This window comes from Pleurodeles waltl, chromosome 5 (genome assembly GCF_031143425.1).
Source record: "Pleurodeles waltl isolate 20211129_DDA chromosome 5, aPleWal1.hap1.20221129, whole genome shotgun sequence".
In the NCBI taxonomy this organism is placed as follows: Eukaryota; Metazoa; Chordata; class Amphibia; order Caudata; family Salamandridae; genus Pleurodeles; species Pleurodeles waltl.
In genome coordinates this window covers 1,858,279,531-1,858,304,297 of record NC_090444.1, presented here as the reverse complement: position 1 = coordinate 1,858,304,297, position 24,767 = coordinate 1,858,279,531, and the positions used below count along the sequence as shown (strand labels likewise).

Here is a 24,767-nt window from a genome sequence, read left to right as displayed (position 1 = left end):
CAGTTGCACCCGTCGCGCTTTTCACTGTCTGCTACTCAGACAGTGAAAAGCTTCATGGGGCTGTGCCAGGGGGCACTGCCAAAGGCATGGGCAGTGCAGGGGCCCCCAGGGGCCCTGCGACTCCCCTTTCCGCCAGCCTTTTCATGGCAGCGCTGCCTTGGAGGATTAAATCCACCGGGAAAAACGTGGCGGAATTCCCAAGATTGCACCGCCAGCCTGTTAGTGGTGCAATCGACAAAACAGCCCTGGCGGTCTTTGACCGCCAGGGTTGTAATGAGGCCCATAATGTGACGTAATATGTGATGGAGCAATGTAACACCCCCCCTCTTTGAATACTTTTTGGCCTTTAGTGCTGCACCTAAACCTGATCATTGAGACTTATGTATGGTAACTGCATAGGCTAAACATAGGGGAACTTGTTCTCTACACATGTACAAACTTTTGACTAAGAGATGCCCAGCACTGCATCTACCTATTTGTTTTGGTTCATTTATATGGTCAAACCTTATTAAAATGGTCTGTAACTCAATTTTACTGGATATGTAATGAAGTCTGTTATATTTCCTATAGAACCATTCACTAAACCCTCCTTGACATTCTAGTTCTGATGCAGAAAGATTCTATTCATTTTACAGAGCCTTAGATGTTTTTTTAAGTCTGCTCTTCTAGACACTGACTTCTCTAGACCTTCCAGTTTCTTTACTACTGATTGACACAGGGGTAAATGTGTACCTTGATGCTCCCACTTGTGTTTAGAGGAAATGGCAATAATATCCTCATTCTCTAATGTGGATTAAACTATGCACACCCGTTCAAATATGGCATAAGGCACACAATGTTTTACAACATTTTAGGAGCACTTCCATTAACGCTCCTGCTGATTTGTGGTGCAGATAAAGAGTACTTAGAATATGACTCTTTAGAGTTGAGTTAGCTTTCCTTGTGAATATTCCTATTCTAATGTCTTTCAACATATCCCAATAGTCAACATCTCCAGCCTGTCTCATATTCTCAGTGAGTGCTTTGCATTGGAAATTCAAACAAATGTTAACATTCCGATTTCTAGTGTGCTCATGGAACAGTTTATTAAACACTGGCTGACCTTTCACAGGGGTTTGCAGCAGTAGAGCCCCCAAAACTATAATATGCTTACCACTGAAGAGAGTATTACAGTCTGTTCAGGGAACTTCTTGCATTCTCAGGTGAACCAAGACAAGCCTCAGGGGCCTCATTTTTGCGTCCAGTGGCTCTGGCAGCACAGCAAGTGCCTTGCTACACTGCCCTGCACCACCGGGAAAGGGTAAAATTGTGAAGTGTCTACAAGATACAGCACATTTCTGGCCTCACCCCCTGCGCTGGTGCACAAATTGCTGCCTAGCACCACTGCAGACACATTTACACCAATTACAAGAGGTGTTTTCTTCTTTCTATGTTCGCTGCAGGATGCAGCACACATAGAAAGAGATAAAAATGGGGAGAACTAAAGATAGTTCTCCCCATTGTATCATTCTGACGCCACCCCTGAGGTGGCGTAGAAATCTAATGCATTCCCAAACTTGTAAATCTGGGAATGCATCAGATTCTTTCTGGTTCCATGGATGTTGTGTGGGAACACCCCAAGCAACACCAATGAAACGCTCCCTTTCACGCAGTATTATGCATGAAAGGGTTCCATATTTACAAGGCCATGAAAAGCCACACAAGGTGGCTTTGCATGGCTTTATAAACATGGACAGGCACTCTGCACTACCAGAGCGTAAAATAAAATGACGCTCCAATAGCGGAGTGTGCCACTGGGGCCTTGTAAATGAGGCCCTAAGTTTGATACCATACTGTAACCGGGTCGTCACATCTCCGGCTACAATACAAGCCCATGGATCGCATCAGCAGTACCCCGGGGGAAGACACCAAAGCGACGACCACCCAGAAGAGAATCCCAACCTGGATTGGATCGACGTCACCGGGACCAGAGAAAGAGAAGACGGAGGCCGAAGAGGCGCGCGAGACTAGGGAGCAGGGCGAGGAGAGGAGTGCGAACCTGAACGAGCGGAGCAAGAAAGAAGACAATTGAGGCGAGGAGCAGAGCAAAGACATTGGAGGCGAGACACCGACCCGGACGAGACCGTTGGACGGACGGACCCACCACGTCCCTGGAAGGGCGTGGCTCTCCCAGGTACGATTGTGTCTTCGATTAAGTTATTTCCCGTTGTGGAGTAGAAACAGGAGTGAGAGCGGCATAGCAGGTGAGGGACCCGAGGAAAGGACCCAGTGCATGTAAAAGTGCATGTAAAACTAATAGCACACTGGGATAGGGACTGTGCTGTAAAACAGCCCTATAAAAGAGCAATAGGACAGAAACCTATTTTTGTTGCACCTGATCTAGAGCACTTGTGTTTTTTTTTTTTCTTTCTCTCTCAGCTTTCCAACCATGACCCGGTCACCTCACACCACCTGCACTTCCACAAACCCCCCCATCACACTCCCTAATACTAACCCAAACCTAGAAGGAACCCCAGAACCCCACACTTACCTATTTTTCTGTTTCTCCTGGATCAACCAACATCTTCTGAACCAGAGCCATCCCTGGTTATCCCACCGGACCACATCCACAGCTCAGATGTCTTGAGAAGAGAAACCTATAAGAGAAAAGAAGAATCCGTTACATCAAGGAAAACAACCAAGGAACGGAAAAGAGCCTGAGACCTAAAACTAAGGAACTAGAGGGAAAGAAAGAGTAATTAAAACCCATCCAGAAAGATAAATAAAGAGCACTTGAGCAGCATACCGTGTCTAGTGGATCCTTAATTTACCGACCCTATCAGGGTTCTGAGCCAAATCCACCACAGTGGTGTCAGAAGTGGGATTTCTCCTAAGGAACAACACACGGTAAAAGCGGAGATGGAGGAAAAACCTACCATTGTAGATATGAAGCAGTAGCTAGCTGAGGGGCAATGGCACCTCCAGATGGTTTGGGAAGAACATCAAAAAGAGACCAAAACAGAGTGGGAAGCCCTTCAAAGTGCCCTGAAAAACCAAGCCACCATCATGGCCAACAACCAGCTAGTCCACGAAAATGGGTTGAAAACCCTAACCGATACCATCGCCACTACCAGGGTCCATCCCAACGTCCCCAGCTCAGTGTTACAAAGATACCAAGAAGGTGAGGATCCTGACGCCTTTTTTACGAATTTTGAAGGGGTCACCACCTCCGCCACCTGGCCCCAAGATAGGTGGGGACAATACATAGCCTCCCTGTTGACTGGTACCCTACAGGCGGCTTACCAAGCGGTGAATCCTGGGGGTATCACCCTGTACCAGGAGATAAAGAAAAGCATTTTAGAACGTGTGGGGTTTGATACAGAACACTACCGACTCCGGTTTAGGAAAGCCAAATGGGGTCCCTCTGAAAACCCCTGGACGTTGTATTACTGAGTAAAGGACCTGGGTCTGAAGTGGTTGGGACTGATAGGAACAAACCAGGAGGACATCATAGAAACCATTTTATTAGAGCAATACATGGAGGCATTACCGACCGCCACGCGCAACTGGATTAACCCCTTCGCTGCCAGGCCTTTTCCCCCTCCTGTGCCGGACCTTTTTTTGCCTATTTGGGGCAGTTCGCGCTTAGGCCCTCATAACTTTTTGTCCACATAAGCTAACCAAGCCAAATTTGCGTCCTTTTTTTCCAACATCCTAGGGATTCTAGAGGTACCCAGACTTTGTGGGTTCCCCTGAAGGAGGCCAAGAAATTGGCCAAAATACAGTGAAAATTTCGTTTTTTTCAAAAAAATTGGAAAAAGTGGCTGCAGAAGAAGGCTTGTGGTTTTTCCCCTGAAAATGGCATCAACAAAGGGTTTGCAGTGCTAAACTCAGCAGCTTCCCAGCTTTCAGGAACAGGCAGACTTGAATCAGAAAACCCAATTTTTCAACACAATTTTGGCATTTTACTGGGGCATACCCCATTTGTGCAATTTTTTGTGCTTTCAGCCTCCTTCCAGTCAGTGACCGGAATGGTCATGAAACCAATGCTGGATCCCAGAAACCTAAACATTTCTGAAAAGTAGACAAAATTCTGAATTCAGCAAGGGGTCATTTGTGTAGATCCTACAAGGGTTTCCTACAGAAAATAACAGCTGAAAAAGAAAAATATTGAAATTGAGGTGAAAAAAACATCAATTTTTCTCTACTTTTTACTCTGTAACTTTTCCCTGCAATGTCAGATTATCGAAAGCAATATACCGTTACGTCTGCTGGACTCCTCTGGTTGCGGGGATATATAGGGTTTGTAGGTTCATCAAGAACCCGAGGAACCCAGAGCCAATAAATGAGCTGCACCCTGCAGTGCGTTTTCATTCTATACCGGGTATACAGTAATTCATTTGCTGAAATATAAGGAGTAAAAAATAGCTATCAAGAAAACCTTTGCATTTCCAAAAAGGGCACAAGATAAGGTGTTGAGGAGCAGTGGTTATTTGCACATCTCTGAATTCCGGGGTGACCATAGTAGCATGTGAATTACATGGAATTTCTCAAATAGATGTCTTTTTTACACACACCCCTATATTTGGAAGGAATAAATGTAGAGAAAGACAAGGGGCAATAACACTTGTTTTGCTATTCTATGTTCCCCCAAGTCTCCCGATAAAAATGATACCTCACTTGTGTGGGTAGGCCTAGCGCCCGCAACAGGATATGCCCCAAAACACAACGTGGACATATCACAGAAAACAGAGCTGTTTTTAGCAAAGTGACTACCTGTAGATTTTGGCCTCTAGCTCAGCCGCCATCTAGGGAAACCTACCAAACCTGTGCATTTCTGAAAACTAGAGACCTAGGGGGATCCAAGGAGGGGTGACTTGCGGGGCTCGGACCAGGTTCTGTTACCCAGAATCCTTTGCAAACCTCAAAATTTGGCTAAAAAAACACATGTTCCTCACATTTCTGTGGCAGAAAGTTCTGGAATCTGAGAGGAGCCACAAATTTCCTTCCACCCAGCGTTCCCCCACGTCTCCCGATAAAAATGATACCTCACTTGTGTGGGTAGGCCTAGCGCCCGCGACAGGATATGCCCCAAAACACAACGTGGACATATCACAGAAAACAGAGCTGTTTTTAGCAAAGTGACTACCTGTAGATTTTGGCCTCTAGCTCAGCCGCCACCTAGGGAAACCTACCAAACCTGTGCATTTCTGAAAACTAGAGACCTCGGGGGATCCAAGGAGGGGTGACTTGCGGGGCTCGAACCAGGTTCTGTTACCCAGAATCCTTTGCAAACCTCAAAATTTGGCTAGAAAAACACATGTTCCTCACATTTCTGTGGCAGAAAGTTCTGGAATCTGAGAGGAGCCACACATTTCCTTCCACCCAGCGTTCCCCCACGTCTCCCGATAAAAATGATACCTCACTTGTGTGGGTAGGCCTAGCGCCCGCGACAGGATATGCCCCAAAACACAACGTGGACATATCACAGAAAACAGAGCTGTTTTTAGCAAAGTGACTACCTGTAGATTTTGGCCTCTAGCTCAGCCGCCATCTAGGGAAACCTACCAAACCTGTGCATTTCTGAAAACTAGAGACCTAGGGGGATCCAAGGAGGGGTGACTTGCGGGGCTCGGACCAGGTTCTGTTACCCAGAATCCTTTGCAAACCTCAAAATTTGGCTAAAAAAACACATGTTCCTCACATTTCTGTGGCAGAAAGTTCTGGAATCTGAGAGGAGCCACAAATTTCCTTCCACCCAGCGTTCCCCCACGTCTCCCGATAAAAATGATACCTCACTTGTGTGGGTAGGCCTAGCGCCCGCGACAGGATATGCCCCAAAACACAACGTGGACATATCACAGAAAACAGAGCTGTTTTTAGCAAAGTGACTACCTGTAGATTTTGGCCTCTAGCTCAGCCGCCACCTAGGGAAACCTACCAAACCTGTGCATTTCTGAAAACTAGAGACCTAGGGGAATCCAAGGAGGGGTGACTTGCGGGGCTCGGACCAGGTTCTGTTACCCAGAATCCTTTGCAAACCTTAAAATTTGGCTAAAAAAACACATGTCCCTACATTTCTGTGGCAGAAAGTTCTGGAATCTGAGAGGAGCTACAAATTTCCTTCCACCCAGCGTTCCCCCAAGTCTCCCGATAAAAATGATACCTCACTTGCGTGGGTAGGCCTAGCGCCGGCGACAGGAAACACCCCAAAGCGCAACATGGACACATCCTAAATTTTGGAAAAAAACAGAGGTGTTTTTTGCGAAGTGCCTACCTGTAGATTTTGGCCTCTAGCTCAGCCGGCACCTAGGGAAACCTACCACACCTGTGCATTTCTGAAAACTAGAGACCTAGGGGAATCCAAGGAGGGGTGACTTGCGGGGCTCGGACCAGGTTCTGTTACCCAGAATCCTTTGCAAACCTCAAAATTTGGCTAAAAAAACACATGTCCCTCACATTTCTGTGGCAGAAAGTTCTGGAATCTGAGAGGAGCTACAAATTTCCTTCCACCCAGCGTTCCCCCACATCTCCCGATAAAAATGATACCTCACTTGTGTGGGTAGGCCTAGCGCCCGTGACAGGATATGCCCCAAAACACAACGTGGACATATCACAGAAAACAGAGCTGTTTTTAGCAAAGTGACTACCTGTAGATTTTGGCCTCTAGCTCAGCCGCCACCTAGGGAAACCTACCAAACCTATGCATTTCTGAAAACTAGAGACCTAGGGGAATCCAAGGAGGGGTGACTTGTGTGGCTCGGACCAGGTTCTTGTGTGGCTCGGACCAGGTTCTGTTACCCAGAATCCTTTGCAAACCTCAAAATTTGGCTTAAAAAACACATGTTCCTCACATTTCTGTGGCAGAAAGTTCTGGAATCTGAGAGGAGCCACAAATTTTCTTCCACCCAGCGTTCCCCCATGTCTCCCGATAAAAATGATACCTCACTTGTGTGGGTAGGCCTAGCGCTCACGACAGGAAACGGACCAAAACACAACGTGGACACATCAAATTTTTTCATGGAAAACAGTGCTTACCTGTGGATTTTGGCCTCTAGCTCAGTCGGCACCTGGAGAAACCTAGCAAACCAGCGCATTTTTGAAAACTAGAGACCTAGGGGAATCCAAGATGGGGTGATTTGCGGGGCTCTGACCAGGTTCTGTTACCCAGAATCCTTTGCAAACATCAAAATTTGGCCCAAAAACACTTTTTCCTCTCATTTCGGTGACAGAAAGTTCTGGAATCTGAGAGGAGCCACAAATTTCCTTCCACCCAGCGTTCCCCTAAGTCTCTCCATAAAAATGGTACCTCACTTGTGTGGGTAGGCCTAGCGCCCACAAAAGGAAATGGCCCAAAACACAATGTGGACACAACATATTTTTTCACAAAAAACAGAGGTGTTTTTTGCAAAGTGCCTACCTGTGGATTTTGACCTCTAGCTCAGCCGGCCCCGGGGGGAGGGGAAATGCCCTAAAATAAATTTGACTCCCCCCCCCTGCCCAGGAGCGACCCTTGCCTACGGGGTCGCTCCCCCTGCGTGACATTTGCGTCAAACAACAAATCCCCGGTGCCGGGGGGTTTCTGCCCCCTTGGGGGCAGATTGCCCTAAAATTTACCAATCTGCCCCCAAGGGGGGCAGAAATGGTCTAAACACACTTTGCCCTCCAGGGGAGCGACCCTTGTCTGATGGGTCGCTCCCCATCTCTAAAAAAACAAACAAACAAACAAAAAAACACAAAAAACAAATTTGTCCTGGCGCCTACAGGTTTCTGCCCCCCCTGGGAGCAGATCGGCCTAATAATAGGCCGATCTTCCCCCAGGGGGGTCAGAAATGGCCTAAAATAAATTTGCCCCCCGAACCTCCACCCCCCCCGGGAGCGACCCTTGCCTACGGGGTCGCTCCCCCTGCGTGACATTGGCGCCAAAAAACAAATCCCCGGTGCCTAGTGGTTTCTGCCCCCTTGGGGGCAGATTGACATAAAATCGACCAATCTGCCCCAAGGGGGGCAGAAATGCTCTAAATACAGTTTGCCCCCCAGGGGAGCAACCCTTGTCTGATGGGTCGCTCCCCATCTCTAAAAAAAAACACACAAAAAAAATGTGCCCTGTCGCCTACAGGTTTCTGCCCCCCCTGGGGGCAGATCGGCCTAATAATAGGCCGATCTTCCCCCAGGGGGGGCAGAAATGGCCTAAAATAAATTTGCATCCCCAACCCCCACCCCCCCACCAGGAGCGACCCTTGCCTACGGGGTCGCTCCCCCTGCGTGACATTGGCGCCAAAAAACAAATCCCCGGTGCCTAGTGGTTTCTGCCCCCTTGCGGGCAGGTTGACCTAAAATCGACCCATCTGCCCCCAAGGGGGGGGCAGAAATGCTCTAAATACAGTTTGCCCCCCAGGGGAGCGACCCTTGTCTGATGGGTCACTCCCCATCTCTAAAAAAACAAACAAACAAAAAATAAAAAAATAAAATAAAAATTTGCCCTACCAACAAGAGGTTTCTGCCCCCCCTGGGGGCAGATCGGCCTAATAATAGGCCGATCTGCCCCCAGGGGGGGCAGAAATGGCCTAAAATAAATTTCCCCCCCCCAACCACCACCCCCCCACCAGGAGCGACCCTTGCCTACGGGGTCGCTCCCCCTGCGTGACATTGGCGCCAAAAAACAAATCCCCGGTGCCTAGTGGTTTCTGACCCCTTGGGGGCAGATTGACATAAAATCGACCAATCTGCCCCCAAGGGGGGCAGAAATGGTCTAAACACAGTTTGCCCCCCAGGGGAGCAACCCTTGTCTGATGGGTCGCTCCCCATCTCTAAAAAAACAAACAAACAAAAAAAAAAACATTTGCCCTGGCGCCTAGAGGTTTCTGCCCCCCCTGGGGGTAGATCGGCCTAATACCAATAGGCCGATCTGCCCCCAGGGGGGGCAGAGATGGCCTAAAATAATTTTGTCCCCCCCACCCCCCCCGGGGAGCGACCCTTGCCTACAAGGTCGCTCCCCTTGCGTGACGGCGCAAAAAAAAGATCCCTGGTGCCTAGTGGTTTCTGCCCCCCTTGGGGGCAGATTGACCTAAAATCGGCCGATCTGCCCCCAAAGCGGGCAGAACTGGCCTAAATACATTTTGCCCCTCCAGGGGAGCGACCCTTGTCCAAGGGGTCGCTCCCCATCTGTAAAACGAAAAAACAAAAAAATCCCTGGTGCCTAGTGGTTTCTGCCCCCCTTGGGGGCAGATCAGCCGAATCAAAATAGGCTGATCTACCCCCCAGGGGGGCAGAAATGGCCTAAAATAACCCCCCCACCCCCCCAGGGAGCGACCCTTGCCTAAGGGGTCGCTCCCCTTGCGTGAAATTCGCACGCAAAAAAAAACCTCCCTGGTGTCTAATGGTTTCTGCCCCCCTTGGGGGCAGATTGGCCTCATCAAAATAGGCCAATCTGCCCCCAAGGGGGGCAGAAATGGCCTAAATATATATTGCCCCGTAGGGGAGCGACCCTTGCCTAAGGGATCGCTCCCCACAAAAAAAAAGAAGAACATGACAAAAAAAAAAAAAAAAAAACCCTGGTGCCTAGAGGTTTCTGCCCCCCCTGGGGGCAGATCGGCCTAATAATAGGCCAATCTGCCCCCAGGGGGGGCAGAAAAGGCCTTCCCAAAAAAATGCCCCCCCTGGGAGCGACCCTTGCCCAAGGGGTCGCTCCCGTTGCGTGAAATTCGCGCGCATAAAAAAACTCCCTGGTGTCTAATGGTTTCTGCCCCCCTTGGGGGCAGATTGGCCTCATCAAAATAGGCCAATCTGCCCCCAAGGGGGGCAGAAATGGCCTAAATATAATTTGCCCCCCAGGGGAGCGACCCTTGCCTAAGGGGTCGCTCCCCACCTTCAAAAAAAGAAAACATCACAAAAAAAAACACAAAAAAAAAAAAAGGTCCCTGGTGCCTAGAGGTTTCTGCCCCCTCTGGGGGCAGATCGGCCTAATAATAGGCCAATCTGCCCCCAGGGGGGGCAGAAAAGGCCTTCCTAAAAAAATGCCCCCCTGGGAGCGACCCTTGCCCAAGGGGTCGCTCCCTTTTGCCAATTTCATTGAGAAAAAAAAAATCCCTGGTGTCTAGTGGGGTTTCAAAAGCCGGATTGCAAGCAATCCGGCTTTTGAAACCTGTGAGAGACTTCAAAGGGAAGGAAATACATTTCCTTCCCTTTTGAAGCCTCTCGGGGCCTCCCCCAGTGATTGAAAGAGAAATGCAAAAGCATTTCTTTTTCAGGGGGAGACCCTGTGACTAATCAGCGCGCGCTCGCGCGCTGACGTCACAGGGGGGGTTGGGGGGGTCAGGGGTGGAAGGGGAAGGGCTTCCCCTTCCATCCCTGACTTTGGGGGGGTGGCGGTAAGCACACAGAGGGAGCGAGAGCGCTCCCTCTGGGCTGTGTGCCGAGGACGTAGTGGTTACATCCTCGGCACAGCAGCACTGTGCCGCAGGACGTAACCACTACGTCCGCGGCACAGAAGGGGTTAAACAACACCCAAATCCCGATACCACACAACCATTGAGTTTGCGTGTGCCTATCATCGCTCTATTGAGTTCAAGACTGGACCCCATCGGGGTATCTCCACCACCCACCTTCCAATTATAGCACCTTTACGTCCCCCGAGCAGAAAATCCCCCGAAGACAATGGCAGCCCTCGGGTGGCAGAAAGACCTCCCATCCAACAACCCCAATGTTATAGTTGCGGGGAATGGGGTCACATCGCTCGTATGTGCCCCCATAAAACAGAAAGGCCTGAACCAATGGAGATAGGTATCACCTGTGGAAGGGTGTTTTATGCAGGAAAAGAGGATAAGCAGTACAAGCGAGAACTAGTTGCCAATGGAAGCCGAGCTTTGGTATTATTCGATTCCGGCTTTAGCCAATCGGTCATCATAGCCAGCCTGATTGATGAAAACATGCTTACCACAGGGGAAGCAGTGGCTATTTGTTGTATTCATGGAGACTTAAAGGAATATCCTATGACGTGGGTCACCCTTGCCTGGGGTGAAAGAAGAGACGATATTAGAATGGGAGTTGTGGAACGACAGGTGGAAGAGATTATTATCGGAACTGATTATACACACTTTGCTGCACTTCTCGACAGTGTCTGATGGAACGGAGAGACTGATCCATGGTGGAAAGAAGCTCCATTAGCTGCACAACCAATCCACCCGATTAAGACAAGATACAAACCTAGCAAAACAGAAAAAAGAGAGACAAAGAGACTATACGCACATAAGGAAATTGAGTCCAACAGGGTAAATATATACGAAATATTGCTCATACTAGCCTTCCCTCTTCAGATGCTGTCAAAGGGAAGGCCCCACGCTTCAACATGCCTGGAGAGCAGCAAGGCCTAGGAACCCTGGAGAAAAGGCACCCTGTTTTTCCATACATAAGAACCTTTTGTATAGAACCACGAATCATAATAACCAGGAAAAAAAACAGTTATTAGTCCAGAGCCCTATCGGTTGCAAGTCCTACATTTAGCCCATAGTCAGTCAGGTGGGGGCCACTATGGAAGGGAAAAGACCGAGGAGTATCTCTTGCGTAGGTTTTACTGGCTGGGCGTATTTTCCCAGATACGTCGGTTTTGTCAGCAGTGTCCCAAATATCAGCTTATCGATCTAGGGCCTAGGAAAAGGGTACCCCTACAACCATTACCTATTATCGACATACCCTTTTCATGGGTGGGATTGGACCAGGTGGGGCCACTCATTCCTTCCTCAAAAGGATATAGATATATCCTGGTACTGGTTGACTACGCCACCAGATACCCTGAGGCTGTTCCCTTACAAGCATGAATACCAAAAGCGTGGCCCATGCCATGATTGTTTTTTTTTCCCAAGTTGGTTTCCCTAAGGAGATATTAACTGATCAAGGGACACAGTTCATGTTGAACGTAATGACACAAATCTGCCAGATCCTCGGGATAAAACACCTGAGGACCTTGGTATATCACCCTCAAACTGATGGGCTAGTAGAAAGGTATAAAAGCACGTTGAAGACACTTTTGAAAAAAAAGGTCACTGACTCGGGAAAAGACTGGGACAGACAGTTGCCATTGGTCCTATATGCAATGAGAACACATGAGCAATCCTCTACTGGACATAGCCCCTTTGAGTTATTCTTTGGGCGACAACCCCGAACCCTGTTGGATATGGCAGCAGAGATGTGGGAGGAGGATGAGGGAGGAGAGAAGTCCCTGTTAGAATATACCCACGACCTAAAATCACAAGTCCAATCCGTGTGGGAAGATGTGAGAGAACACTTAGAGAAGGCCCAAGCCAAACAAAAACAATATTACAACGGAAACACCCAGATACGAACATTGAAGACAGGGGAGAAGGTTCTTATTCTTTTACCCAGCTCAGAAAACAAATTATTAGCGAGATCAATCAATCAATCATAACATTTGTAAAGCGCACTATGTACCCGTCAGGGTTTCGAGGCGCTGGTGGGGGGGGGGGGGTGAGCTGTTAGCGGTCGAAGACCAAGGTCTTGAGGAGTCTCCTGAAGGCGAGGAGGTCCTGGGTCTGGCGCAGTGAGGTGGGGAGAGAGTTCCAGGTCTTGGCGGCGAGGAAGGAGAAGGATCTGCCGCCGGCGGTCTTGCGCTGGATCCTGGGGACGATGGCGAGTGCAAGATTGGCAGAGCGGAGTTGACGAGTGGGGGCGTAAAAGTTGAGTCTGGAGTTGAGGTAGGTAGGTCCGGTGTTGTGTAGAGCCTTGTGAGCGTGGGTGAGGAGTTTAAAGGTGATCCTCTTGTCCACGGGGAGCCAGTGGAGGTCCTTCAGGTGAGGGGAGATGTGACATCGGCGGGGTATGTCAAGGATCAGGCGGGCGGATGCATTTTGGATACGCTGGAGTCGTTTGATGTCTTTTGTTGGGATGCCTGTGTAGAGTGCGTTGCCGTAGTCAAGTCTGCCACTGACGAGGGCTTGGGTCACCGTCTTTCTGGTTCCTGTTGGGATCCACTTGAAAATTCTGCGGAGCATTCGAAGGGTGTTGAAGCAGGAAGAGGAGACGGCGCTGACCTGTTTGGACATGGTGAGGGCTGAGTCCAGGATGAAGCCGAGGTTTCTTGCGTGGCTGGCTGGGGTGGGTGGGGGTCCGAAATCGGTGGGCCACCAGGAGTCGTTCCAGGCCGAAGGGGTGCGCCCGAGGATGAGGACTTCCGTCTTGTCGGAGTTGAGCTTCAGGCGGCTGTCGTTCATCCACTCGGCGATGGCTTTTAGTCCCTCGTGGAGGTTGGTTTTGGCGGTGAGTGGGTCTTTGGTCAGGGAGAGGACGAGCTGGGTGTCGTCGGCGTAGGAAAGGATGCTGAGGTGATGTTGGCGGGCCAGTTTGGCGAGGGGGGCCATGTAGACGTTGAACAACGTAGGGCTGAGGGAGGATCCTTGGGGGACGCCGCAGATGAGGTTGGTGGCTTTGGAGCGGAAAGGGGAGAGTCGGACTCTCTGGGTTCTGTCGGAGAGGAAGGATGAGATCCAGTTGAGGGCTTAATCCTGGATGCCGGCTTCCATGGAGGCGGGTCAGTAGGGTGCGGTGGCAGACTGTGTCAAAAGCGGCTGATAGGTCGAGGAGGATGAGGGCCGAGGTTTGGCCGTTGTCCATTTGGGTTCTGATGTCATCTGTGGCGGCGAGGAGAGCAGTCTCGGTGCTGTGGTTTCGTCTGAAACCGGATTGAGAGGGGTCTAGGATGGAGTTGTCTTCGAGGAAGTGGGCGAGCTGTGTGTTGACGATCTTCTCGATGACTTTTGCTGGAAAAGGGAGGAGAGAGATCGGTCGGAAGTTTTTGAGGTCGGAAGCGAGATGGCAGGGGCCCTATAAGGTTCTAGGGACTGTGACTCCGGTAACTTACACCATTGAGATGGCAGAAAATCAGAGAAAGACCCAGATCTATCATATAAACCTCCTAAAGAAATGGGAAGACTCCGATAATACCATGATGGAACCCGTAGCAGGATTACTTGTTAATACATTAAAAGAACTCAAAATAGGATGGTGTCCTACCAACCCAGAACCAAAGCCAGAAGAGCCCCAGAGGAATACATCCCTTTTACATAGACAACAGGGACAATTAACACATCTCCTGTCCAAACATGACAAGTTGTTCTCCACTCAGCTAGGGAAAACAACCATAGCACAGCAACATATCAGGACTCTGCCTGGGAAGGTGATACGCCTTCGACCATACCGGATACCCAAAGCCCGGAAAATCTTGGTAGAGCAGGAGATAGCAAAGATGTTACGTATGGGGGTCATAGAATCCTCTACTAGCCCTTTGTGTTCCCCAGTGGTATTGGTCCCCAAACCAGATCGGTCAGTTCGCTTTTGCATTGATTTCCGGCAAGTAAATGCCACATCCTAGTTCGACACATATCCCCTTCCCAGAGTGGATGAGCTAATATAACGATTAGGAAAGGCCAAATACATGTCTACCCTTGGTCTTACGAAGGGATATTGGCAAATCCCTTTGGCCTCTGTAGATAAGGAAAAACAGCTTTTTCCACATCCTCAGGCCTTTACCATTTCACTGTTCTCCCTTTTGGGCTACACAGGGCCCCGGCAACATTTCAACGACTCATGGACTCCCTATTACGGCATCATACCAGGTACGCAGCAGCATACTTGGATGATATAGTGATATATAGTGAAACATGGGAGGAACACTTAGTACACCTAGATAACATATTTACAACATTACACCAAGCAGGATTGACAGCGAACCCCGCAAAGAGTCGTCTGGCTTATACTGACATTGCAAATCTCGGATACCACATAGGGCGGGGCATTATTAAACCCCAGCTCAACAAAGTGGAAGCCATTACGCGCATACCTCCACCAACCACCAAAAGAGAAGTACGCTCCTTTTTGGGGTTGGTAGGATATTATCGGAGGTTCATTACCGATTATTCTTCCCTAGCAGCTCCCTTAACGGACTTTCTGAGAAAGGGTCCGCCTACAAAGATAACGGCTTTAACACCATCCCAACACAGGAGTTATGTAACCCTACAGGCATGCCTCACGACAAAGCCTATTCTGTGTTGTCCTGAGTTCCTTAAACCATTCCACCTTCCGACAGAAGCTTCAGATGTAGGCATAGGCACAGTATTATTCCAAAAGGGGGAAGAGGATACTAGCCATCCCATAGTATTCATCAGTTGTAAATTACTTCCCCAAGAGCAACGCTATCCTATTATTGAAAGAGAATGCCTGGCCATCAAATGGGCTATCGAAAGCTTACAATATTATCTTCTAGGCCACCCCTTTCTTCTGTACACCTATCACGCTCCCCTTATCTGGTTATCTCGTCATAAGAACACCAACGCCCGTATACTACAGTGGTTCATGGAACTGCAACTTTTTATATTTCCGGTGTGCCACCTTCCGGGTGAACTGTTGTGTCATGCCGACTATTTATCTCGCGATCCTGCAGAACAGGGTCTGGAACAGCCCCAGTCAAGTGGAGGGACATGTAACCGGGTCGTCGCGTCTCCGGCTACATTACAAGCCCCTGGATCGCATCAGGAGTACCCCGGGGGAACACACCAAAGCGATGACCACCCGGAAGAGAATCCCAACCCGGACATCTGGGTTGGATCGACATCACCGAGACCAGAAAAAGAGAAGACGGAGGCCGAAGAGGTGCGCAAGACAAGGGAGCAGAGTGAGGAGAGGAGCGCGAACCAGAACGAGCGGAGCAAGAAAGAAGACGATCGAGGTGAGGAGCGGAGCAAAGACATTGGAGGAGAGACACAAACCCGGATGAGACCACTGGACGGATGGACCCGCCACGTCCCTGGAGGGGCGTGGCTCTCTCAGGTACGATCGTGTCTTCGATTAAGTTATTTCCCGTTGTGGAGTAGAAACGGGAGTGAGAGCGGCATAGCAGGGGAGGGACCCGAGGAAAGGACCCAGGAAAGCGAGTATCAAGGATTCGAGTGCATGTAAACTAATAGCACACCAGGAATGGACTGTTCTGTAAAACAGCCCTATAAAAGAGCAATAGGACAAAAACTTATTTTTGTTGCACCTGATCTAGAGCACTTGTGTTTTTTTTTTTTCTCTCTCAGCTTTCCAACCGTGACCCGGTCACCTCACACCACCAGCACTGCCACAAATCCCCTCCCTTATCACACTCCCTAATACTAACCCAAACCTAGAAGGAACCCCAGAACCCCACACTTACCTATTTCTCTGTTTCTCCTGGGTCAACCAACATCTTCTGAACTGGAGCCATCCCTGGTTATCCCACCGGACCACATCCACAGCTCAGACGTCTTGAGAAGAGAAACCTATAGGAGAAAAGAAGAATCTGTTACATCAAGGAAAACAACCAATGAACGGAAAAGACCCTGAGAACTAAAATGAAGGAACTAAAGGGAAAGAAAGAGTAATTAAAGCCCGTCCAGAAAGATAAATAAAGAGCACTTGAGCAGCATACCGTGTCTAGTGGATCCTTAATTCACCGACCTCATCAGGGTTCTGAGCCGAACCCACCACACATACTTACCTCATCTATAATCAAAACCTTCAATATTTTAGGAACTCCTCATGGCAAGCATCACCGGATTGCTTAGGGTACTCAAGTTTGTTATCATGCTTCACTGGCAGCATTAGAAGTTGATGCAAAGTAATACCTTTTATGTTGTATGCAGCAAATCCAGTGGGTGCTGTTAGCACACAAGTAAGGCTACAATCAGTTGTTTTGTAGACATATACTGTAAGCGCTTTAATCAAGAAACATTTGCCAGTGCTTGCTTGAACACTTATATATACAAGCATAGACTTGAATGTGGTGCCTGTACATTCAGAGTTATTGTGAAGTGTTCTATGATCCACTGATGTAGTTAACATCTGGTATATTTGTAGTTGTTCTTCATTTAGTTGACCTAGATTGAACCTTGACCTGATCCATCATGCTCTGCATCTCATTAATGGCAATGGTTGCTTCGTTCTCTATAATAGGCTGGCCAAGTGGATCATAAATATGAGATCCTGAACTCTGGCTGACTTGTGAACTGTCCATTGCAATCTCGGCTGCTACTGTCTCCTCTTGTTGAATTTCTTCAATCTGAAATAAATAAGAAACACTGTTTCCAGTTCACACAAAGGCTGTTTTCGGAGCCACCCAAAGAACAAATAGCAGAATAAATGTTGCAAGGCCCACCTCCTTTCTTGAGCACAGGGGCATCCCAGGGAGGTGGTGGTCCCTGGGGCCGTAAAGGTCCATACATGGCTCCAGGAGGAGGGCTGCATGGCCCTGTAGTAATCGCGCATCCAATAAAATTAGGAGAATTATCTCTTTGAAGAAAGTTGTAGTTTATTCATGACAAGACCCACGACCTTCTTCTTCCAGCGCACTAGTCTGTAGTCAAATCAAACCCAAACATTCTCTCATGACCTAGTCAGAATTCTATACTCTACATTCCTTAAAGCAACAAACATTAAATAACACTTTTGCCCCTACTTACATAAGAAATTCACTTCCACATATTACACATCCCCCTTTCCATAAATCAAATAAGAAATTGAAGCAATAACATAAAATATATATACAAATATACAATAAAAATGCACACAAAATACATCGACTCTAAAATTGATAAAGGAAAATCAAACAGAGGAAATATACATATTTACAAATCATTAATAATATACAAAGTCCCTTGAATAAGTAGGAGCAGATCTCATTCTAGAACTACTCCTGATTGAAGCATCTCCACCACCTGTAGACTGGAAACTAGATGGCGGAGAAGGAACAACTGTATTGTCACTGCTCCCCATACCATCTCCTTGATTCAAATTATCATGCAACTCCCTACTGCGGCCCGCACATGTATGAGCATCTAAATCAAACCAATCCTGTCTTATCTTGCTACCATGTGCCTTCACCCTTTCAAAAATGATGCCAGCTTGCTTAGGAGTAATTTTGACTAAAACATTACAATTCCACCACCCCCTATCTTGCAATAGAACTGCTGTCCTGTTCATCCTTACAACCTTTACAGGTTCAGAGAATTTTGACTGCCCCTTACTAACCCTATGCGGTTTTTTGATAAGGACCCAATCTCCCACACACAACGTTCCCTCCTTAACATGCATCCTGGAATCATAGTTTTTTTTATAACAATCTTGTTTTTCACGGACATGTTCTCTGAGACTTTGTAAGTCTACTTTTTGCTAACGTTCCACTTTATCCAATAACCAATTTGGACTAATGGCCGTAATAGGTTTCCTTCCTCTCAACAAAATGAAAGGAGCAACATCTGTTGTACTCTGTGGTGTAATATTATAATTCCACACCTTGAACTGTAAGTAATCTCTGACATCAAGGTTATTAGCAATTGCCGTTGAACACCATCCTTAATTAATCTATTTGCCCTTTCAACTAAACCATTGGAAGAGGGACTATATAAAGGTACCCTTATGTGTTTTACATCATTTTTAACCAGAAAACTGGTGAACAACTCAGAAATAAAATGGGAGCCATTATCCGTCACAATCTCCTTAACTCTCCCCTCTATATAAAACAGATGTTTCAAAAATGTTATGACAGACGCAGAATCAGCAGACTTAACAAAAGAAAAGTACAACCATTTTGAAAAATAATCAATAGCCACAATCCAAAACTTTTTATCACAACCCAGCATGTTAATAGGGCCCGAAAAATCTAACCCAATTTTTTCCCAAGCATTGTTGGTCCAAGTAATCGGACATAAAGGAACCGTAGAAGTCTTCCAATGCTTGTCTGAACACAAGCATTCCGTGCAAGAATCAACAAATCTTCTAACTTGCCCATCAATACCTGGCCACCAATAGATTTGTTTTATTTTCTTTGACGTTGCCGAAATACCTAAATGTCCCTCATGTGCCAAAGCAATAATTTTTGGACGTAAAACACTGGGAGGGACAAACAAATCTTGTCGAACCAAGATATCATTAACAATTGACTTTTCTGAAGCCACCTGAGGAAAACATCTCAACTCCATTCACATAGATCTTTCATTGGGCCAACCATCAATTAAAAATTTCTTCACTTGAGTCATACACTCATCTTTGTCACAATTCTCAACCCATTCTTTCTCAGAAATCCGAAATTGTTCATTTACATCTCCAATAGTAAACACGTACTCCAATCCATCCCATTTTTTATCCTTGACATCCACCACCTCATCACATTCAACAGGTAGGCGTGATAAACAGTCCGCTCTAACATTTTTCCCACCGGGAATGTATTTTATGTCAAAGTTGAATTCCTGTAACCTAGCCAACAATCTAATCAGTCTAGATGAAGCTTTATTCGAACAACTATCTCCCAACATGTATATTAAGGGTTTATGATCCGTATGCAATTCAAATTTGTTCCCCCAAATGTACATTTTAAATTTTTCGGAGGCCCAAGAGCACGCTAGTGCTTCCCTTTCAATCGTACTATAGTTTTTCTCGGCCACATTCAAGGTACGCGAGGCAAATGTAATGGTACGTTCCTGACCATTAACCATTTGACTGAGGACTGCCCCTAAACCTCCTCCACTGGCATCAACTGTAATTATGCACTTCGCCCCATATATAAATGGCTTAATTGCAGAAGCAGACGTGATTAATTTTTTTACAGCCACAAACGCCTCCTGACAATCCTTGGACCATATGAATTTCTCATTTTTTTTCAAGAGATTCCTTAACGGCTGCACAACTACTGCATAACCTTGCACAAAACGTGCGTAGTACTCACTCAAGCCTAAAAACGCCCTAAGGGAATCTTTGTCACCCGGAACTGCCGCTTCTTGTATACTTTTTAACAATGATTCTTTGGGTCTGATACCATCACCTGAAATGTTGTGTCCTAAATAATTAACCTGTTGTGCTAAAAATTTAAATTTTTCAAAATTTACTGTCATACCCCACGCACCCAATCTACCTAAGACCCCTTCTAAAAGTACAATGTGTTCATCTAGGCTTTCCGTGTGAACTAAAATATCATCTTGGAAAGTTTGTACACCCCCAAGATCTCCAAACATTTGATCCATCAATCGTTGAAAAACGCTGGCAGCAGACGCCAAGCCAAATGGCATGCGCCTGTACATATATACACCAAAAGGTGTCACAAACGTAGTCAAATGTTGTGAATTTTTAGCCAATGGAATCTGATGGTACGCTGAGCATAAATCAATTGTAGAAAAATATTTACTACCACCTAATCTGGCAAGCATTTCATGAATACGTGGGAGGGGATGACAATCAACAAGGATATTTCTATTAAGAACTCTTAGATCAGCACACAGGCGTATATCCCCGTTACCTTTTCAGGCGACAACTGCCGCAGAAACCCATTCTGATGATTCCACACGTTTAATAATGCCTTGATTACACATATCATTAAGTAATTTCTTAAGATCATCTCTGGCTGACAAAGGAACAGGTCTTACTTTTTGTATCACTGGAACCGCATTACTCTTGATTACAATCTCATGTTCAAAATTTTTAATAACTCCTATCTTGCTAGAAAACACTTGAGGAAATTTATCTTGTAGCATCTTAGTGAAATTGTCACATATGTTTTTTTCTTGAATCATTAAAATGGGCATGTCACCTAAAGTGACCGGCTCCTCATGACCTGGTCGTAACATAATGCCCAACTTAGCTTGGTCCTGTCAACCTAGAATATCCCGTCCATTAACAGCTACATAAATTTTAGTAAAAATTTTCCTCCCCTTAAACAAAACACTATCCTCAAAGTATCCCCTCATGATTATGTCATACTCTCCAAAAGCCTTGGGATTAATAGTTGTAGATTTCAGTAATTTTTCAGACCAAAATTTGTGAAATGTGTTCTCCGCTAAAATTGTAATTGGAGATCCAGAATCCGCCATCACATTTAAGTCAATTGCTCCAATTTTAACGTCACATATAGGACCTTTACATCTTTTTCCACATTCACCTAATGCACTAATTTCTAGTGATGACACCGATACATTGTTAATCGCTTCAGCCAATATGTCATTCTCAACATCAAGTTGACTAACCTTGACTCTTGTTTTACTAGCATGACATACATTATAGAAATGTCCAATTTTCTTGCAATTATTCCATCTCTTGCCTTGAGCTGGACAATTTTGAAAATTCCCTAAATGGAATCTCGACCCACATCTGTAGCATGCTCCACTCACCCTCTTGTCAACATTCCTTCTCACACTACCCTTATGTGTAACCAAATGTATATTAGCCTCATTACTAACAGGTGTGACCTCGACAGCGGAAACTTTAGCGATGTCAGAGGACACACTGATACTAGACTCCGATAAAATTTTTGATGAAACCACAGAACGCTCTATACTTCTTGCTATATCCATAACCTCATCTAAAGATGGATTCTTACACGTTAAGATGCGTTCTTGAATCTTTTTGTTAAAGCAGTTAAAAACTAATTGATCGCGTAAGGCAGTGTCAAGATAATTCCCAAAAACACATTTAGATGCTAATACACGCAAAACAGCCAAATAATCTTCAATAGATTCATCCGCAGATTGTTTGCGTTTAAAAAATGAGTGTCTTTCCACCATTACTGAAGGTTCATCCACGTACTGCCTTCCCATACGTGCCAGTGCTTCCTTATAAACATCCCAAGAGTCACCTCGCGTAGGTGCAGAAACCACAGGTAAATTATCGTAGACATCTTGTCCATCATTACCCAAAAGATTAAATAGAATGGCTTTTTTGCGAGCTGGTGAATATTTTAAACCATCAATGGCTTCCAGGTAATTCTCAAAAATTCTTAGCCATTTATGCCACGGTTTACTAGGTTTTCCAGGAAGTTCCAAAAAAGGAGGTGGTTGCATGGCATTTGAATTACTATTATTGGCCATCCTTTAATATTTCTTGAACAAATAATATGAAATTTTTTAAATCTCCTCCTCACTTGTGTGCTTTCTATCGTCTTGGATGCATGCGCGATGAAAAATAATGAAAACACAGTCACTTTCCGTGTACGATCTCCGTGTCTCACTCGCTTTAACTTGTTGCTAGGCAACCTGCACCAACACATCCAAAATGGAGACACGCAGCATCAACCACCGTGATGACGTACCACGCTATGCACCAGAGCGAGATTGCATGCGTCATTCAGCGCGCTGTGATCCTCACGAAGAGCGTGTTGCTGCCTGGAACTCTGCGCCCACTTCGAACAATGCTGCTCCCTTCGTTGATGGTGCAACTGTTGGAGGCCTTCAAGCCCTCACTGCAACACCACGGAGCAAACTGTAAGTCGAGACTCGCACAGAGTCACTGTACTCTCGAAGCAGTTCGCCCAAGCAATATTGCACGCTTCCAAACTGAATTCGTCACCTTGACTCGTATATTATTCCGTTTCTTCCCTATGTAGTTCCAGCACGAGTCCAACACGTATGCTGCCCCCAGCTGAAAAAAACAACACCACGCAGTGCTCAGTGTCTTCAATCCGACACACAGGTCCCAAAACACAAGCACGAACGGCGATCAGCACTCTTGACGAGGTTTAAATCTTCACTGTCGGTGGGTCTAAGTTTAAGATCGTCGCCATAAATTGTAGTAATCGTGCATCCAATAAAATTAGGAGAATTATCTCTTTGAAGAAAGTTGTAGTTTATTCATGACAAGACCCACGACCTTCTTCTTCCAGCGCACCAGTCTGTAGTCAAATCAAACCCAAACATTCTCTCCTGACCTAGTCAGAATTCTATACTCTACATTCCTTAAAGCAACAAACATTAAATAACACTTATGCCCCTACTTACATAAGAAATTCACTTCCACATATTACAGGCCCCCTTCCTTTCGTAAGTACAGGGCCATCCCCAGGGAAGTAGTGGTCCCTTGGGCCGTAAATGGCCCAGGGGATGTGCGCCCCCCTCCTTTTTTAAATATCAATTGGCCTCAGGGAGGTGGTGGTCCCTGAGGCCTAGGGGATTGACACAGCTCCTGCATCTTTATTTGAGTATAGCCCCAAAGAGGTGGTAGTATCTGGGGCAAAGGGGTCTATGCAGGCCAACTCAAGAGCCTCTCTTGAAACTTGAGTACATAACTCTGAAAAATGAAATGTGCTTAGAAACTGACACTAGGTACCAAGCAGGTATGCATCTTGAAGGAAAAGTTCATGTCTGGCAGCTCTTAAAGCCGTTTTTAGGGATATAATACATGTACAATGTAGGCAAATATTGTGACTTGTGGCTGTAATCTCTGAAACAGTGGAGGTTAGAAAGTAGGTCAGATGAAGTATAAAAACATTCTGGAAGCACATCCCAATGCTGCCAACAACTACACCATTCTATCCAGAACTGACATCATACACTCAACACTGCACAATGTGAAGCATCTGTTGATGCAACTAAATCTTTGGTAGCAAGACCACCTCAGGCCTTACAACTGGTTGTGAAGATCTCCATATAGTTAAAAATAATCTTGCGCAAACCAAACACACTACAAAAAACACATATATACATACATACAAAATAGTGGGATCATGGCCATGAACCCACCCATTTCAAAGCATATGCAAATAGTTACTTTGTGGCAAAACAAATAAAAGGCATCAAGTAAACATCATCATGGTGGATTAAAACCTTGTAATGCAATGGCTAGAAATCTATGCTTGAAGAGACTATAACATGGGCACTTTAGGTAAGTGCAATATGACATTATTGGCCCTCAGTTTGTATCACTACAAGGTCTGACCCTCTATTATAAAGAGTTAGAGTCCTGAGTTGAATGTTCCACGTCCTGCTGTGAGGTTATAGTGGAAACAGGTTGCCCTCTTTTCCTGTTCCTGTGTCTCCTGGTCCTGGGTTGCTTATTCAGGTACTCTTTCTGAGAACCCTGTGGTTGGGTGCTCCTGGATAAGATCATTTATCCTCAGTTACCTAATCCCATCATACCTCCAGGGTTTTAAAGAAATTGATTTCAGCTTAAAAGGATTTCAAGCTGTGTTGGGAAAAGGAAGAATGTATATAACGTTTGTGGCACAACCTTGTGTTTGATCCCTTCCTTAGTTGCTCCGCCAGTTTTGTGTAATCAGGGAATACACAAAATGTCTTCCCTGTAGCATGAGTAAGTCAGCATCATTCTTAATTTCCATGGACCTCCCACTCAGCACTTTCATGTTGTCATCTTTGGAATATTTTACACTACTGTCTATCCCAAAATTAGACCAGTAATCTTTCAGACATTCTTTTCTTCTCGAGTGTGCCACTACGTGTTAAATGTAAGAACTTATACCCAGGCAAAAAGGAAAAGAAGAGTTGAGAGCAAATGTTTGAAACCACCTCCTCAAGGAATTTGGATATCTCCTGGAGACACCTACATGAGAAAAGTTCATACAAATTCTGCTTCAATTCATAGTAATAGTTAAATTATTCATATTATCCTTAGCTACTGGCGGGCTTGTATGGAGGTTAGAATTAGGCTTATTATAGTACTTCTGGTACTGCACAAGAACTAGAAAATAATTATTGTTCACAATTGACTTTCTATGAGATCTCTGTGGCCCTATTTAATGCATTCTTTGCGGCATTTGAACTAAGGTCAACTTTCTGGGTTACAATATACATTTTATTTTTTAAGAATTTGACAACCTAATGTTAGTGACTGGATGGATGGTTTGCCTTTACTCTCCAGTGGGAAGAAAATTGTAGATAAAGACACACTTTACTGGAGAAAGATAGGAGCCATCTGTATGGAAGGTGCCTGTGGTTGATGCTTTATTATATTTGAAGGGCATTATCCTTAGAATGTTCATCACT

At 46.0% G+C, this 24,767-nt stretch overlaps 1 protein-coding gene across 1 annotated transcript in view; it reads left to right on the top strand.

Moving 5' to 3' along the window:
- The window catches only part of LOC138297168 (solute carrier family 22 member 7-like), a 229,137-nt gene that overhangs the window by 165,156 nt on the left and 39,214 nt on the right, over positions 1 to 24,767 (top strand). The gene's annotated exons all lie outside the window — the stretch shown is intronic.